This window comes from Cygnus atratus, chromosome Z (genome assembly GCF_013377495.2).
Source record: "Cygnus atratus isolate AKBS03 ecotype Queensland, Australia chromosome Z, CAtr_DNAZoo_HiC_assembly, whole genome shotgun sequence".
Classification (NCBI taxonomy): domain Eukaryota; kingdom Metazoa; phylum Chordata; class Aves; order Anseriformes; family Anatidae; genus Cygnus; species Cygnus atratus.
This window is the reverse complement of record NC_066396.1, coordinates 47,428,200-47,445,371: the sequence shown is the minus strand read 5'-3', so window position 1 is coordinate 47,445,371 and position 17,172 is coordinate 47,428,200.

The following is a 17,172-nucleotide window of genomic DNA, read 5'->3' as shown; positions in this document are numbered from 1 at the left end:
TGAATTACCTGTTCTGTCTGGGAATGTGCTATCCTCCTCCACATGCCTGAAAACTTTGATTTTAGCAGATATACCTCTAAAGAAGCTGATCTCCTCCTCCACAAGCCTGACACTCTCATGGATGCCCATGCAGAGCTGTGGTGCAGAAGTGCATGGTTCCCAAGGTTATGAAGCCCAGAAGGACAGCCTGCTGACTGCTGTGCTCCAGTCTTGAGACTCAGAGTCAGTCCAAGCTCTGCCAAAACCAGAGATTTATCATTCAAAAACAAACAAACAAACAAACAAAAATAACCAATCAATCAAACAAATAAACAAAAAAAAAAGGTGAATTCAATTTGCAAAGACAGTACCAACATTTTTCTACCAGTTTTTTCATGCAGAAACTTTGAAACAGATGTATTTTCTCTTTTCTGCCTAGCAGAGGGAGTTTCTCCATAGATAAACCTTCATCAGACAATCATTTGTCTAGTTTATTGGTTCTGCTTCACTGTTTCCAAAAGATAAGACTATTCTACACTCTAGTCAAGGGCTTCACAGATATGTGCTGGGGGAGGCAATATTAATTTCCTGAAAAAAATAGTTATTTTTCAGAAAACCCTCTGTTCCAAAATTTTAGTTCAAAACCTTCTTTCTCCTAAGTCCAACTTGTTTCCATGGGAAGAATCACGTATCATGAAAAATGCTGTGTAAATTCCAGTCTGCATACCCCCTGGGGCTAAGACTTTACCATATGCTGCTTCCTTATGCTGATGATCCCACTGGTTCTCAGGGAGGAAGTGCATTTCCAAAGACATCTGTGATCATGCAGTAAGTGTGTTTTTGAAAACAGAGAAGGAGCTTCCACAGCAAAGTGACTCCTTTGGGAAACATGGATTTCTTCCTTTTTTAGATAACAATTTAGGTCGTAACTGGGCAGTCACTGGTTGTTCCACTCTGTCTTTCATGTAAAAGGCTACCGCTTTCCGGTGACATCAATTTTGCTTAATTTGTTGGCATTATTCTCCTAAGATTTGTGTGAAAAGGGGGCATCCTGTGGATTAATTGGCTTGGCCTCAGACACAGAATAGAGCAGCAGTCATTCATATGAATTATTGCACAGATTAAGATTTGGATTATTTCCCCTCTTTTCAGTGTTTACAAATGAAATGTCTCAGTTAGACACGATCCCTTGCCATTTCTTCCCACTATTCCCTAATGTGTTACTGTTGGCAAACCATGCTGGGTATTAAGACACCAGCCGAATTTGGGTAACTGTTTCTGAAGGTAGCAGATGGTAGCAGAAGTGCCTCAGTTTTTGATTTTCTATGGTGAGGTAGGCCTGTAGAAATTATTGAGACAGACTGTGCTGCCTCCAAATCCTGCACCCACATCATAGAATCCTAGAATGGTTTGGATTGGAAAGGATGTTAAAGATCACCTTGTTCCAGCCCCCCTGCCATGGGCAGGGACACCTTCCACTCGATCAGGTTGCTCAAACCTCCACCCAACCTAGCCTAGAACACTTCCAGGGATGGGCATCCACAGCTTCTTTGGGCAACCTGTTCCAGTGCCATACCACCCTCTGAGTAAAGAATTACTTCCTAATATGTAATCTAAACCTACCCTCTTTTAGTTTAAAGCCATTACTGCTTCTCCTATCACTGCACTCCCTGACAAAGAGCCCCTCCACCTCTTTCCTGTAGGTTCCCTTTGTACGGGAAGGCCGCTATAAGGTCTCCCTGGAGCCTTCTCTTCTCCAGGCTGAACAACCCCAACTCCCTCAGCTTGTCTTCATAGGAGAGGTGCTCCAACCCTTTGATTTTTTTTCATGGCCTTCCTCTAGACTCGATCCAACAGCTCCATGTCCTTCTTTTACTGGGGCTGCAGAGCTGAGCGCAGGGTTCCAGGAGATCAGGTTCTAATGAGATCAGAGCAGAGGGGGAGAATCACTTCCCTCACCCTGCTGGCCATGCTGCTTTTGATGCGGCCCAGGATACAGTTGGCCTTCTGGGCTGCAAGCACACATTGCCAGCTCAAGTTGAGCTTCTTATTAACCAACACCCCCAAGATCCTCCTCTGGGCTGCTATCTATATCTTTAATATCAGATCATCCTCAGTTCTTAACATTTTGCCCTAAGACCTCAGAGGCAAAGTGGATAAAATCATCTGAGATTTAATTCTGAGGGAATCATGTTTCTCTCTGTTCTTGTTTTCCTTCAAACAGTCTCTCCTCATCCTTTTCACCGTCTTGCAGCACAATGTTGTCTTTGCTAGGCGCAAGCACATGCAGTGTCTCATTGACTAGTAATCCTCCAGTTCCCTAAAGCATCAGAGTTCCCCTTGATATATATATATAATTTTTTTTCCAGGGATCCTTCTCTGCCATGACATTAATGCAACTTAAAAATTAATGCTTGCTTAAAAAATCGCACTGTCCTACTACAGGCCTTTTCTTTTGGCTGGTCAATTTCAACATAGCTTAGCTATGAAAATATTTTGATGTGTATCATCTGATAAAAGTAGGGTGAACTTTGGCCAGTCTAAACACTTATTAGCAAGATTGCAAAAATAAAATTTTATTTTCTTTCTTTCCTCAGAGTTAATTCTTCCTCACTACTTCCAATTCAGTGGATATGGGGCAGGCTGGTGGGAAAGACATAAAATAAAGTTTACAAAACTTGAAGTATTATGAAAAGCATGAAATTCTCTGTGTGTGTCCATGTCCATCTCCTTGTTCTCTCAAAAAAAAAAAAAAGCAAGCACTTATTAACTGTAAGTAGACAATTTATATTTATGATGATACTTTAGTAGGGAACAGAATTACTTCCTTGTTCTTTAAAAGCTGAAGTAATTCTGTTTGTAGTTCCTCCATATCTTTTTTTTTTTTTTTTTTTTTTTTTTGGTCACAGATTTCATAGCGTGAAGAGGCAGCTCTGAAAGTTTTCATTCCAAGTTGAGCCCAAGGCTAAGTGTACAGCTACCTCTACTCAGCTAGAAATGCTGGTGTTTGTGGCTGGGTGGGGTCTTCTTTTACAACTAGACTGATTTAGCACAGGGCCACCTTGTACCTCTGCATCTATAGACCAAATTTCACTGCAAGGGATGTTATCAAAGTACCAGAACATTAGCTATGCTTGCATTTGAGAAATGCGTGTTATGCCATATACATACATATAGCATTCTTGACCCTTAGTCTTGGCTCCAAGCTTTCCTATGTGTCCAGGACATATTTATAACAGACGTTTCTTTGTTTCACACTAGCCACTGTAGGCACAGCTGATACTCTTCACTGGACATGTTTATTGAAACTTTCAGACAAAATGTTTCAATCACCTTGAGACATTTTATTTTGAAATCTGCCCTTCTTCTGTACAGTACAGAGCTTGCCTTTCATCTCAGTCTTTCCTTCAGGTCTTTTTGCCACTGCTAAGCTTGAACCATGCTTTACCTGGAGTTCTCGCTTTTCTCTGAACTGTGAAGCCCAGACATTTAGACTGTTGTTATGCACCAAGTGGTTTTATGGATTAGGTTGCAAAGCAAAAAAGAGAAGTGTGGAAGTGTGATCCATTTTTCAACAAAACTTTACCACAGATATGTGTTCAAAACTAATGATTTCAAAAACAAAACCAAAGAGCCTTTAGTCTGCTGAAAAGGGAGACATTAGCCCAGGTTTCTGTGCCTTTTCTGCTTCTTTCCTGGCACTGTTTCCCCTATTAATTTATGTGAGAGTCGACCAGTTTACAAATCTATATTCCTAGAGATCATAGTAAATTACATTCAGAATACCTTATTCTGATCTCTTACATTAAATAGCAGGAGTAATTTTCGGTAAGGCAACTGAGCACACAGCCAAAAAACAGGCTTAGGCAAGATCACTACAAGTCATGTAGCGTCTAGTATGTATGATTCCTTGATGCACAAACAAAGCCATGGCTTTCATTATAACATGCACAGAAAAGCTTCACAAAAGTGAAATAAGGAAGATGGTTAATTTATTTAATTTCTACAGGAAAATTCTTTCTTTGATGCAGGAGTGGAAATGGCCACGTGACCTTCTGAACTGGTTAGACCAACTGCAAAGTGAGCAAAATATTAGCAGGTTTGATAGACCTCCTCTTGCTATTTCTCAACTCACTGAGCTCACTATAAATTTATTTCCAACCCAGGTCTCACAAAGATAAGGCATGAATAAACTGATCTGTGAGATGCCAGATACAATAGCAGCCTTCAGGCAATTTTTATTCTCCTCACAGACTGAGTGCCTAAAAGCTTAAAGAAATCACAAACTAAAACAGGAACGACAAAAGCATTAGATTGAAAAAAATCATTCATTTTTCTTTCAGACAACCTATCCCTATTTCATTATAAAACATTTCTGCATCTTACAATAATCAGCTTTAAAGGTCAGATTTTCCTTTAAATGAATGTTTAAAACTCCTGATGATAATAGTGGGCTTTAAGTATTTCCATTTTTTCCAGGTAAAATGGGTTTTCCATCAGCCAAAGAACACTTTCTACTATAACAGAGGATAAACAGTTTTCACTTCCCAAAAGTCAGCTGAAAAGTCATTTTTATTGCATAGCTCTATTACGAACAGAATTAAAAGACTAGTACTAGAGAGCATTGATTTGATTACCATTTAACTTCACCATAACGATTATTATTTTTTTTAATTTTATTTTATTTAGCTTTGGGCTTGACAGATTCTCACTTAAATGTATAAGTAAGCACATTTGAGCACCTAGCTACAGCCCTGCCACAAGACACAAAACATAAATGGTCTGTGCTACTAAGGGCACATTTTAAAGTTCATTGATGTGTTGAGACAAAAATGCAGCAGAACTAGTACTGTTTCAGAGGTTGGGTCTCGAAAATGGAACTCCCATGAGAAAGACTAACTGTCTGAGAAATGTTGAGGGCAGAGATTCAGTTGTCTGGGAAGAGGAAGATTGCTTTGTCATGTGGAAGTGCCCTCTCTTCCTCTGAACATGTCTGTTTATTCACATATATAGGCCTTTCTATCTTCATTCTTCAAAATTAAGAAGAATTTTTGAATAACTATTCTTAGAGCAATGTTTTGAATATCTTCTTTAGGCATTCCATCGTTCCTCTGGATGAGCACAGATTCTGTGCAACAAGCTGTTTGTTTTTCAGATGGCTCACACCAAAAATACCCTCCCTCTGAAGGTTAAAGCCTTAGATACCTCCAGCTACCTACCCAGGCCTGACTACCAGACCTGCCTTCATGCTACCTGTAATGTAAATCACAGGTGGCCAGTTGCCCTTATTCATGTGAGTAGTCCCAGGACTTGGCCTCTGTTTCACCTTTCGAATATTGGTCATCACAGCCATTTGAGAGCTAGTACCCAAGATACTCACATTCAGGAAAAATCCCTAAATAATACGTGCAATGTACCTTTGAAAAGGAAGTGTGAGTACACGCTGGTTTCCAATTCATTCATTCATTAAATCTACACAAAGATAAGGAGGGATGATGTGTGACGACAAGAGTCCATGACAATGTCATTTATATTTCTCATTTTAGTCATTTAAGAGCTCAAGAAACACATTGTTCTTGATAAGAATTTACTCTGAATTAAATTATTGTGAGTGTAAGCACTTGGCTTTCAGTGGATGTTATTTTGCAAATATTTTGGTCTGTTTTTGCTTTAGTATTTCCAATTTTGGGGCCTTTGTAAGTACTGTTGCTACTCCACACAAACCTAATTTTTTGAAAAATACTTTCATTTTCTCTCACTTGTTTATAATTGAAGGAACATAAAACTGAAACTATATAGGAACCAATTGTCATAACCAGGATATGTGGAACATTAATGACATAAGAGCACCAAGGAATGAATCCTAAGCTCTGAGACACTGTGTGTCAGTGAATTAAGGGTTCTTTTAGCAGTATGTAAGCCACTGAATCCGCCACTTCTGCAGCCTTTTGGAGAGCTGTATGAATTGACCTTGGAAGGAAAGAAGTTCAGGAATCATCAAGTTCAGCATTCTGTTGATTAAAAAATATATATATATCACAAGAACAAAAAAAGTACATGTCCTCATAGAATCATAGGTTAATATAGGTTGGAAGGGCTCTCCAGATGTCCAACCTCTAAGTGTAACCTTTCTCAAAACAAGGGCAAATTCAAAATTAAGCCAGGTTGCTCAGGACTTTGCCCAGATGGGACGGTCTTCACATTCTCCAGTTCCAAGGATGGAAATGCCAGAGCCTCTCTGGGAAGACACGTAATGTGTTTGACAGCACTCATTGTGGATATTTTTATGTATATATATCTAACGGCAATTTCTCTTGCTAAATCTAGTAGATGTTGTCCATTGAGCTTGTGCTGTGTACCTCCAAAAAGAGAGTAGGTCCATCCTTCTCTGTAACCTTCAGGTAATGCAGAACAACAAATAGTTTCCTCCTGTCCTTCTTCTTCTCTGGTCTGAGAAAACTTAGATACATGTAAAGTCAAAATAATTGTGTTTATAGAAATGGGCGGGGACTGGGAGAATGATGAGATGCCTACTGTAGCAGAAGATCAGGTTCAAGGTCATCTAAGGAACCTGAAGGTGCACAAGTCCGTGGGACCTGATAAGATACATCCGCAGGTCCTGAGAGAACTGGTAGATGTAGTTGTTAAGCCATTGTCCATCATATTTGAGAAGCTGTGGCAGACTGATGAAGTTCCCACTGACTGGAAGACATGACCCCCATTTTTAAAAAGGGAAAAAAGGAAGACCCAGGCAATTACAGGTCAGTCAATCTCCCCTCCATGCCTGGCAAGATCATGGAGTAGATCCTTCTGGAAACTATGCTAAGACACACAGAGAACAGTCACATTCATGACAGCAAACATGGCTTCACTAAGAGGAAATCATGTCTGACAAATCTGGTGGCCTTCTATGATGGGGTTACAGCACTGGTAGAAAGGGGAAGAGCAACTGACATCATCTACCTGGACTTGTGCAAAGCATTTGACACTGTCTTGCAAAACATTCTTGCACTGAGTGATGCTTTACAACTAAAAGATGGCAGATTTAGATTAGATATTAGGAAGTAATTCTTTACTCAGAGGGAGGTGAGGCACTGGCACAGGTTGCCCAGAGAAGCTGTGGATGCCCCATCCCTGGAAATGTTCAAGGCCAGGCTGGATGGGGCTTTGGGCAACCTGATCGAGTGGGAGGTGTCCCTGTCCATGGCAGAGGGGTTGGAACTAGATGATCTTTCAGGTTCCTTCCAACCCAAACCATTCTAGGATTCTAGCGTTCTATGTTTTTTATTATTTTTTTTCTTTTATTTTCAAGAAAGTAATCTATATCCATACGTATTGTCTCACAGTGAATGTGCCTATAGCAAGTGGACTTGATGTGAATAAGTACAGGGTTTGGAGTTTCAGCCTACTATTTGATAGTCAGGTTCCTCCTGTCCTCAAAGGCAGGCACACCACTGCTAATCATGGACCTTAAAACAGCTGATGGTGTTTCAGGCGTGAATGCAATACCAGATAACTCTTTCTGAGTAATATTGTGCCTAAAACCTCACTTATGACCTGTAAGTGAAGAGAGGTGACCAAAGGGACACACTAAAAAAGAAGAAACTGAGGAAGAGAAAGAAAGAAAGGAAAGAAAGAAGGAAAGAAAGGAAGGAAAGAAGGAAGGAAGGAAAGAAGGAAGGAAGGAAGGAAGAAAGGAAGAAAGAAGGGAAGAAAGGAAGGAAGGAAGGAAGGAAGGAAGGAAGAAAGGAAGAAAGAAGGGAAGAAAGGAAGGAAGGAAGGAAGGAAGAAAGGAAGGAAGGAAGGAAGGAAGAGAAAGAAAGAAAGGAAGAAAGAAAGAATGAAAGAAAGAAAGAAAGAAGAAAGAAAAAGACAGAAAGAAAGAAAGAAAGAAGAAAGAAAGAAAAAGAAAAAGAAAGAAAGAAAGAAAAAGAAAGAAAGAAAGAAAGAAAAAGAAAAAGAAAAAGAAAGAAAGAAAGAAAAAGAAAGAAAGAAAAGATGCAGAATGAGTCATTTTCATTAGTGATTTTCTAATGATAATTTCATTGGGCTACAGCTCATAGAATCATAGAATCACTCAGGTTGGAAAAGACCTCTAAGACCATCTAGTCCAACTTTTAGCCTAATACTGACAAGTCCAAACTAAACCATGCTACTAGTTCTGAATCCACATGTTTCTTGAAGACCTCCAGGGATGGTGACTCAGATGAATACTGTGAATTGTTTTGTCTCATAAAAATGGAAACACATGAGTATTTCACAGAATTTTTAAAAGGAAAATTACTTATATTCAATTTTTCTGGATGCTTTTCTAGTTGTGTGAAAAAAATAAAATAAAATAATGAGCTATCTACAGCAGTTCTAGATCCCAAATGGGAGCATACACTAGGTTAGAACTAAGTTTCATGTCTGTAAAAAGACAGATTGGAAATGACATGAAGCCACTCTTCTTGCTCTTTCCCATCTGTCTTAGATCTGAGACCAAAAAGTTTAGCTCTGAGGTCTCAATCTGTCTTTACAAACAGCAGGCCCTTTAAAACAAATGCTGAAAACTAAACAATTATCCGTTAATGTTTACATTCAAGAGCATGTTATGAAGAGCATGTTATATTTAATGCTATACAAATATATGGTATGATTATGCTAATATGTGTGGCACCCCTCTCAGAAGGTCTATGAGATAAAACTGTAAGGTTGCTCATAAACAGAATTTTTCTAGGCTTGTCCTATCTAGAAACCTGCATCTTGCTATCACTGTGCATTTTAAAATGTGATGGGTGGAAGGAGGGGGGGGAGATTCACTGACCTTCAAACAGTGTTTCTGTTCCACTATCAGTAGGAGTGCAACTGGTACTGGCAGGATGTGCTGTACTTGCTCCAGGTCAGTTAAGAATTGTCTGGCTTATATGAAGATACACCTTGTACACCCCTGAACATTATTTGCAAGTTCACAAACAAGAAACATTGTACCAGAAAATACAACACTCTAGTCAAAGCAGATGCAATTAGTCCCCAGCTTTCACAGAATCTGTTTAGGAAACAGACTCTGACTGTTTGACTCTGACTCTGAAGGGAAATGTGGGTCACTTGACATGAAGAAATGGAGCTGGAAATGGCTTGCATTATGTGGAAGTTCCTTCTCTCTACATGTATGCAGAACAGTAGAATTCTGTAAGTTACATCAAGGAGAGTTTTATTCACAGAACAACTAGAAAACCTGTACATTTCTGGTAGAAAAGACATTGCAAATATCCTGCATATTTGTTTGAAGATAAACCTAAGAGGGAGAGAGTCAGTATCACTGAAATATATGTTGTGAAGGAGACCAAGGCATCAGATAAATTGCAGCAATAGGCCTGTGTTGGAGAGACTTGCCTCAAGGCTCAGTAATTGCTATGGTCTGTTGTGTGAGAAGGGTGGCAATGAAACAGGTAGGCCAGACAGAACAAACAAGCTCCATTCCCTACAAAGAAATTACACTCTTGCATAAAACCAAGGCACTGTTTCTGGAAGATCTGTACATATTCATATGGAAAGAAAGAACCAAGCATAATTACTTGCAATGCCACCATGCATATAATTACTGTTGTGATAATACATGAAATAAGCCAAAACATTTGCTGAGTTGTTTTCTTCAGAAGTAGCCAGAAAACACCATAATAATAACCCTGTCAATCTGGGAAAGGACAGCTTCTGCTGTGACACATGGACATAGCTTTGAAGAAATTTTGGTTGTCCTGCCAAATGTGAAGAGACTTACTTTGTTGTTGTTGTGCTAGGTTAACATACAGCTTTAGAAGTTATAGCCCTGCTTTCTTTCCTTTTTTAAATTTTTTTTCTTTGGTGGCGGGGATGGTAGATTATTAATCCTTGCTTTCTTGCCTTAGCACTTTTTTCTGTCTTCAAGTTCACTAGTTTTCAGGATTCTCCCAATATAATGTACATCACAAGCATTCACAGTGGGAAGATAGACCAATTTCCCATACATGATTGTTGTGAAGCATTTGCAGATTTGCTCTCCTTTGTAGCTTTTGATTGACCCCTTAAAAGCAGACAGTGGTCCCCCATGGTTTTGCTGTCCCCAGCCTGATAACTACTGCTCTAGACACTTTTACATTTGGTAATGTGTTTTTCTGTCATTGTGTTTTTAAACAGCTGTTGTTCAGAAGTAGGTCAGCATGTACAAGCAGCTCATGATCTGGAGAAAAGGGGACGCTCTGGGTCACGGCTCAACATGGCTGTGGGAGTCCTGATCCATGAAATGAGTGTCTATTCAGTTGCTACTCCAGTTTCTCAAATCACAGAGATGCACACACATGCACAGAGTGCAAAATCTTTTTGAACCATGGGCAAACATCTGCTTCCTCTGTACCTATATGCAACCTGGGTCATTAATGCCGAGTACCTTTTCCCAGAGCCCTGAAGAAAGAAAATTTGTGTAGAGACAGTAGGATTCAACCCCCTCATTTTTAATGAAGACTCACAGCCTAATCTGCAGTGACCCTCATGGCAGGCCTCCCATGGACTTCACTAGGGTTAGGGGTTTTCTTTGAAAACCACATGCTGGAACATGTCGTTTTCCTCAAAGAGAGTTTACAACTTAAGGAAAGCGGAACTTGCACATGTAATGTGGTGAGCTTTAAAAGTCCTGAGTGGTTTATTTTTCAGTGTTAACTTCCCCAGGATAACACACCACATCGTAACCTCTGGCTCAGGGGTTCAGCCATCTGTGACCAAGACCCAGATTTGAGAAGAGTAACAGTGCTCCAAAATGACATCAAGTTATCCATATTACAACATCACAAAGCTCTTGGTTTATATATACATTTTTCTCTGGACAATCGGGAAAAGTAGTTCAGGTTTGCCTGATGTTAAAACAAACATGACAGAATAGCAAGTCCATCCCTACTATTTTTCAGCTCATCATTATTTTCTGTACCCACAAGGGACTCGCTGTCCATATCCTTCCAAGACCAACACTAGCCACACAGTTATGTCAAATGCTTAGGGAAAAAGTAGGTTGATTACTGTAAACATCTTGCTTAGTATACGAAATCATACAGTTCCACCTGGTGGTAAAACTCCTTTATAAAGATTTTATCTGTGATATTTTTTCATTAAAAGTAACCAGATGGTACAAATTATCCCCACTTTGCACATCGGAAAAGCAACCAACAATTATAGAGCCACAAATTTGTAATTTTGAATGCCTTGTGGCAAAATACTTTTATTATAACCTAGTGTGTTTTCAGCAATTGTTACAAATGTGTGTAAACACTCATTTGAACACTAAAAATATTAACTGTTATTGACATCTTTAAAACATGAGCCTGTCCTTCTCCAGTAACACGTAAAGGTATACAGGTTTGTATCTACCATCAACCAACTCTATTTTAATGAATTGATTCTTAAACAACAGTGATAATTTATTCACTTTTTGAAGAACCCTAATTTTTTTCCATTCCTCTCCACTAGACTCTTTAACAACTTGAATGCCATTTTCCCATTCTCTACAGAATTTTCTTGAGACTTTAAATTACTTACAGAGTGATTATACTCTCGTGCAGAGCAAGTAATGATGTGATAAGAAACACAGTGATATTGTTAGCATGCTGTTCTGGATGCTCGTGTTAATCAAATAAAAAGGAAAGGTGGCTTTTGGAACAAAATCTACTTCCTATTTTTTTTCCAAAACTGTGCATTTCATTAGCACTAAGTAGAACATCAACAAGTAGCAATCAGCGTGCTATTATTTTCTTCTCTTTAGTTCTGAAGTTACAGAACTAAAGGAAAGAAAATACCACTTTAGCAAAGCAAAGATATTTGTTTTGGGAAAATATTTCTCCTATAAATCAGAATTGCAAGATGAAAAATCTCCTCTTATTTTTTAGTTATTCTCTATTATAATAACTATTATTTAGCTATTTAGTTATATTAATATTGAAAATATTGAGCTTTACTTCTAGGTTGAGCTTGTTTAGCTTCAAATCTAAGCTTTAAGATGGATTTTGCAATACCTGTGCTTCCTAAAGGCTATGCTAAAAACAGGTCTGATCCTGAAGCCTGGGAATACCACTCAGCCACACTGCTACAACTCTGCTGTATTTCCATCTCACCACAATGAGATCTTCTACTTTGTTGGGACAGAACCAACTGGGGTAAATAATAATAATTTAAAGAATAAAACAAACCCCTCAGTCCCTTTAACATAATTCCTAAATACAGGTTTTGTACACACTGTGTTGCCTTTGGTCTTCTGCATTCAAAGGCTGTCCTGCTTCTCTGTTTTTCCCAGGGTAGAAGTATAACCTTTCTGAGAGCATCATCATTGGGATTAGTAGGGTTCTCTGATTTCAAACTTTCTTCCTTCATAGTCATACAAGACTGAACTTGAAGACAGCCACATGGTATATAGCAGTTTATAAGCATGGTCACTCCTTAATTTTTTACAGCAGTGATGTAAAAACCCAGGCAAAGAAAAGAAAGGAACCTCAAGGTCCTTACAACTTTTAAATTCTCACTGTGTTTTCACTTTGGATCTCTGAAGCACTTAGACAGTTCTGTTGTAGCTTCAAGCTTTTCCTCTGAATCAGAATGCAATTAAAATGCGTAGTTCCTCTGCAAGAAATTTCATTTCTTCTTGGTTGATCTCAAAGTTTAATCAAGCTTCTTCGGACTGTATAAACAACTTTTCATCATCACACCTGTCCGGTGTAAGTTGCTTGTAATCCATTCTTTGACTCTCTATAGATATTTCTGAAAGGCTTTAACAGAAGCTGGCTTTTTTTTCTTTTTTATCATCATTGAAATTTTTTTTTCTAAGTCCTAACATCTTTGGAGATATTGCAGAAAATGAATGTCTCTTATGTTTCTACCTCCCATTCTTTGAAGGTGTTTCCAGGTTGAATGGCAGCCATGTAAGTTCTACATCCCTCCCAAGACTTGATTTTAGTAACAACATTTGTTTTCACAAGAAACAAACATTTATAATTCTGGATTTTCATAGCATCAGCCAGAATCCATAGGGGATATAAAACCAAACTACTGAAAATGAACTACAAATCGAGTAATTCCAATCCTTCTCTTTGATAAGCAAAACAGAGTAAAATTCTGGACGTCAAATTCATAAATTGTGGTGCTTTTTTTCCAAGACTTACACATTCACCAAGGCTTTTATCTGACTGTTAAAGTGGTAATATTTCATTTGTGATCATAACAATGATCATACCATTAAGTTACTTCATTATTCTAATTTCAGAGAGTTTCTGGATAAAATGAAGAATGTCAGGATGGGGTCCAAACCTGACAACCAAGTGCTTCTTTCAAAATAATGCCATGAGGATAGCACTAATCATATACACTCCTAAATATATTGTCTCATCAAATTTTTCATCTCAAGTGTTGAAACGACAAAACTTTAATGACCATGTGTGGTGGTTTGAGCATTTTCATAGGTGGTAGAGGTTTCAATTTCTTGGAAAATAAATAAACTGGGAATCCATCTAACAACATCCTCTAAACATAGAGTTAATCTCTGTCAATTTGCTCAAATGTTCTGTTCAATTGCTGGAGCTGAAATGTCTTACTGAAAAAAATAAATAAATAAAACATAAAAGTTTTCAAAACGATATTCTAGTCAAACAATCATAGAGTCTAGGACTATCTCTGTTATAGGTCACTGGGCATTTCTGAATGACAAGGCCATCTTTTTGGAAGCATTCACTTCTCTTCAGCTGAATGAAAACCAAATACCTTGTGTATTCACAGGGTATTTCTCAAAGGAGAAATCAAGCTATGACAATCTTACACTGACTAATTATGAAAACTGCTCAACAGTGAAAACTGTCTTTACTCTTTTTTCATCTCTCATGCATTTCCCTCACTCATGCAGCAGTATGGTTTCCTCCAGCTGCGATTCCTCCTCTGTTTAAACTGTAATAAATCCTTGAAAAGTGTCCTTGGAATTAAATATTAGGGAGGGTGAGGGAGGGTATCATTCCAATGAAAAGATTGTGGAGATTAAGATGTAATATAGTAAAACAAGTCTTCTAGAAATATGCACTTTAACTATAAGCAGACCATTTAATAGATTTTATTACACTGGACTCATGCCAATAGATAAAAATCACATGGAACATACAACTTTCACAATGAGATTTTCGCTTATTGCTTCTAACTATGAGAGACAGCAATCACCTCCACTGGTGCTCTGTCTTCGGCCCCCTTCTGAGATTTAGGCCATTAAATTGCTTCCACATGACAGGACTTGGAAAGCTGAAAATCAGTCTAACTTATGATACTGAAGTTTAGTTTCCTCTCAAGAGTCATATTTCAGAAGTTCACAACTGAACCCCTTCCTCTTCTTGCTTCAAGCAGGGATCATCTAAAGGTAAGTTAAACACTATGAGAAGATTGCAACATAAGCTTTCTCTTCATTTCTTTATTTTGCAACTTGAAAAAGTTAAGAGAACAAAAACCTTTTGGAAGGTATTAAGTACTAATACCAAGGCATTCATTCCAGTGAATATCAGAAAGAATGAACTTTGCTTGATTGTTGTTTATTTGAACAAGTCATTCACAATACGATTCAACAGCTTGCTGTCAAATTTTCCTCTCCCTGACACAGATTACCAGCCACTAGGATCTAGTTTCTGTAGTGGTATACTGAGTGTTCAATTTAAACATCATTGGCCAATCTTCACAAATACCTCAGGGTAAAGAAAACTGATCTTTCAGTTTTTATTTATTCCAGTGCTGCTTGCACTGAAAACTCTGACTTGCCCAGGAAAAAGATTGTATCTCCGTATTTAAGTGTCCATGATTCAGCTTTGCTCCCAACAGCCAGGAAAAAGCTGTGTTGCTAGAATAGCATGTAGATACATACTAGCAAAATTTCTTGGAACATTAATTCAACGTGATTCTTTCACCAAACTGGACCTAATTGCTCACTTTTAAAGGTCTTTTCAGCAAAATTAAAAGCATAAAAACAAACAAAGTATAAATATTTGGATATTATGTTATTTACAAGACAACATATAAAGTATTTGTTTCTTTTCCTGGGGTCCTTCTTTGCACTATCCAGCCCTGATTTATGGCCTGATGGTTAATATTATACAAACAATCATTTATTTCAAAAGAAATGTGATCATTACTAAGCTATTCCCTTGGCTAAAGGAGAACCTCTACTTTCTTTATCCCAGCTGGGTTGAGGTAATTGCCTTAGGCTGCAGGCAGGAGAATGAAAAGCAGATGAAGCATGTTGAAGATTAACCTCACAAAGAAACTGCCTGAACAGAGGCAACAATCAGAGTTGGAGGGAAAATCTCTCTGCCTAAATAGGCATGCTGGAAAGGAAGCTGTAGCATAAGATTTGTAGTTACTGCTTCACAAAAAATGAGGAAGAAAGTCATTGGCAGTTCCTGTAGACTGTTCAGTGTTTTTGCAAGCAAACTGGGCTTGCAGACACTTTCTGTTAAGAAAGGAAATGCAACAGCCCACAAATGTCATCTGTCATTATCCTAAATGCTGTTACTAGGAAGATTGTTTAAAGGTAAGGCTCTTCTTCATTTTGGTCAGTTCATACAATAAAGGCCAGAGGAGTCTATTCAAGAAAGACAGAGGCTCAAGTCAAATCTGCTACAAAAGCTGCAGAAATCTCTTCAGCCACATTACCCCTGTAGGTGTCATTATACCATGTCCCAAGTTCACTAAAGCTTTATGTGTCCTGTAACACTTACTTTGTATGGGATTCACCTAACTGAAGAAATTTTAGAAATAGAAAAATTGGCATTACTCACCCTAGATTCCTCTGTAGTCAAATAAGTAAAATAATGATTGACGTGACTTGTCTTAGCCATCTGTCCTGGAAAGAGATGACCTACCCTTTAGAGATGCTCACTTTCTACTGACTATGAAAGGAGACTATAGTGACTACTTTAGGCTTCAAAGTCTAACTCTGAAGTGCCTAAAGAGGGAGAACATCCCAGTATATAATCAAGGAGTTCACTTTCTTCTAGAGAAGAGACTCTCCTAGACATTTCCTGGAGCCTGTTGCTGTCATTACAACAGGATTATTCTCTCCTACCATCTTATCATTAATAATCACAGGATGGTGGTTTTCCTTATATTTTTTCCATAAAAACCCCTAATGCAGTGGTTAATGCTTACTGCCAGATAAGCATCATTTTACCTGACAACCAAGTCTCAAAATGAAACTATGGCCAGTGTTGATCATACCTCAGATAATCATTAGCACAAAGTGACCAACAGGAGACCCAAGAAAACTTCCGTGGAAATCCTCTTGGTGGACGGACAACTTTGGAAGGCCTGCAATATATTTCTTTGTTCTTTAATAAAAGACGCTGCGTGTCAGACAAAAGCCATTGTGTTCTTTGAACTTGATAATTCCTAAGGGGCCAATCCCTCCCTTTCAATCACTAATCTCAGGATAGATCTTTATTTTCAAAATCTTTATGTACTCCACAGTAAAGAACTTCTCTTCAATTAGTCTTAAAGAATAATTATTCCTGGTTTTACTTAGTTTCTAGCTGAAAATTGTGATTGCTAAAAGAGTAAAACAACATTCTTGGAAATATAAAGCTGATTTATTTGGATTATTTCCTTGCTATTTTTGTGCTTAAATAAATACAAGTAAGGCTGGGATATGAGTAGGAGTGATATATTAACACTTCATTAGCAACCAGACTCTTTTTCTTTCCCAAATGAATTCAATCCTAATTCTCTTCTCCAACTTCAACAATGTAAATTTCCACAGACAGCTAAAGCAAACTTTGAGAAGGTAGGATAAAAGGAGCAAAGAGTTCATGTTTTTGCTACTTTGAACTGATAACTAAAATAGAAAAGCTGTATCACACGTATGTTAAGAAGGAAATATATAAACAAAATAGTAGTCCTATCAAAGGCCATATGAGTCTGGCTATGGACTTCTGCTGTCTTTGTATCAGACCATCATTAAGTGTTTGCACTTACATGTTGTTGAAGACCCTTGATTTCTGACCTCCCTTCCAACCATCCAATTCTGTGATTCTGTGATTCTGTGATGTTGTGTGATTCTGTGATTCATCTTTCTTGAGGCTTTGCCTTTTGAACAAATGGACATAGCATACAGTCTACACATCTAACCAGTCCACCATCTGTATTCCATTTTAGAAGGAAGAACTCTCAGAATATGTG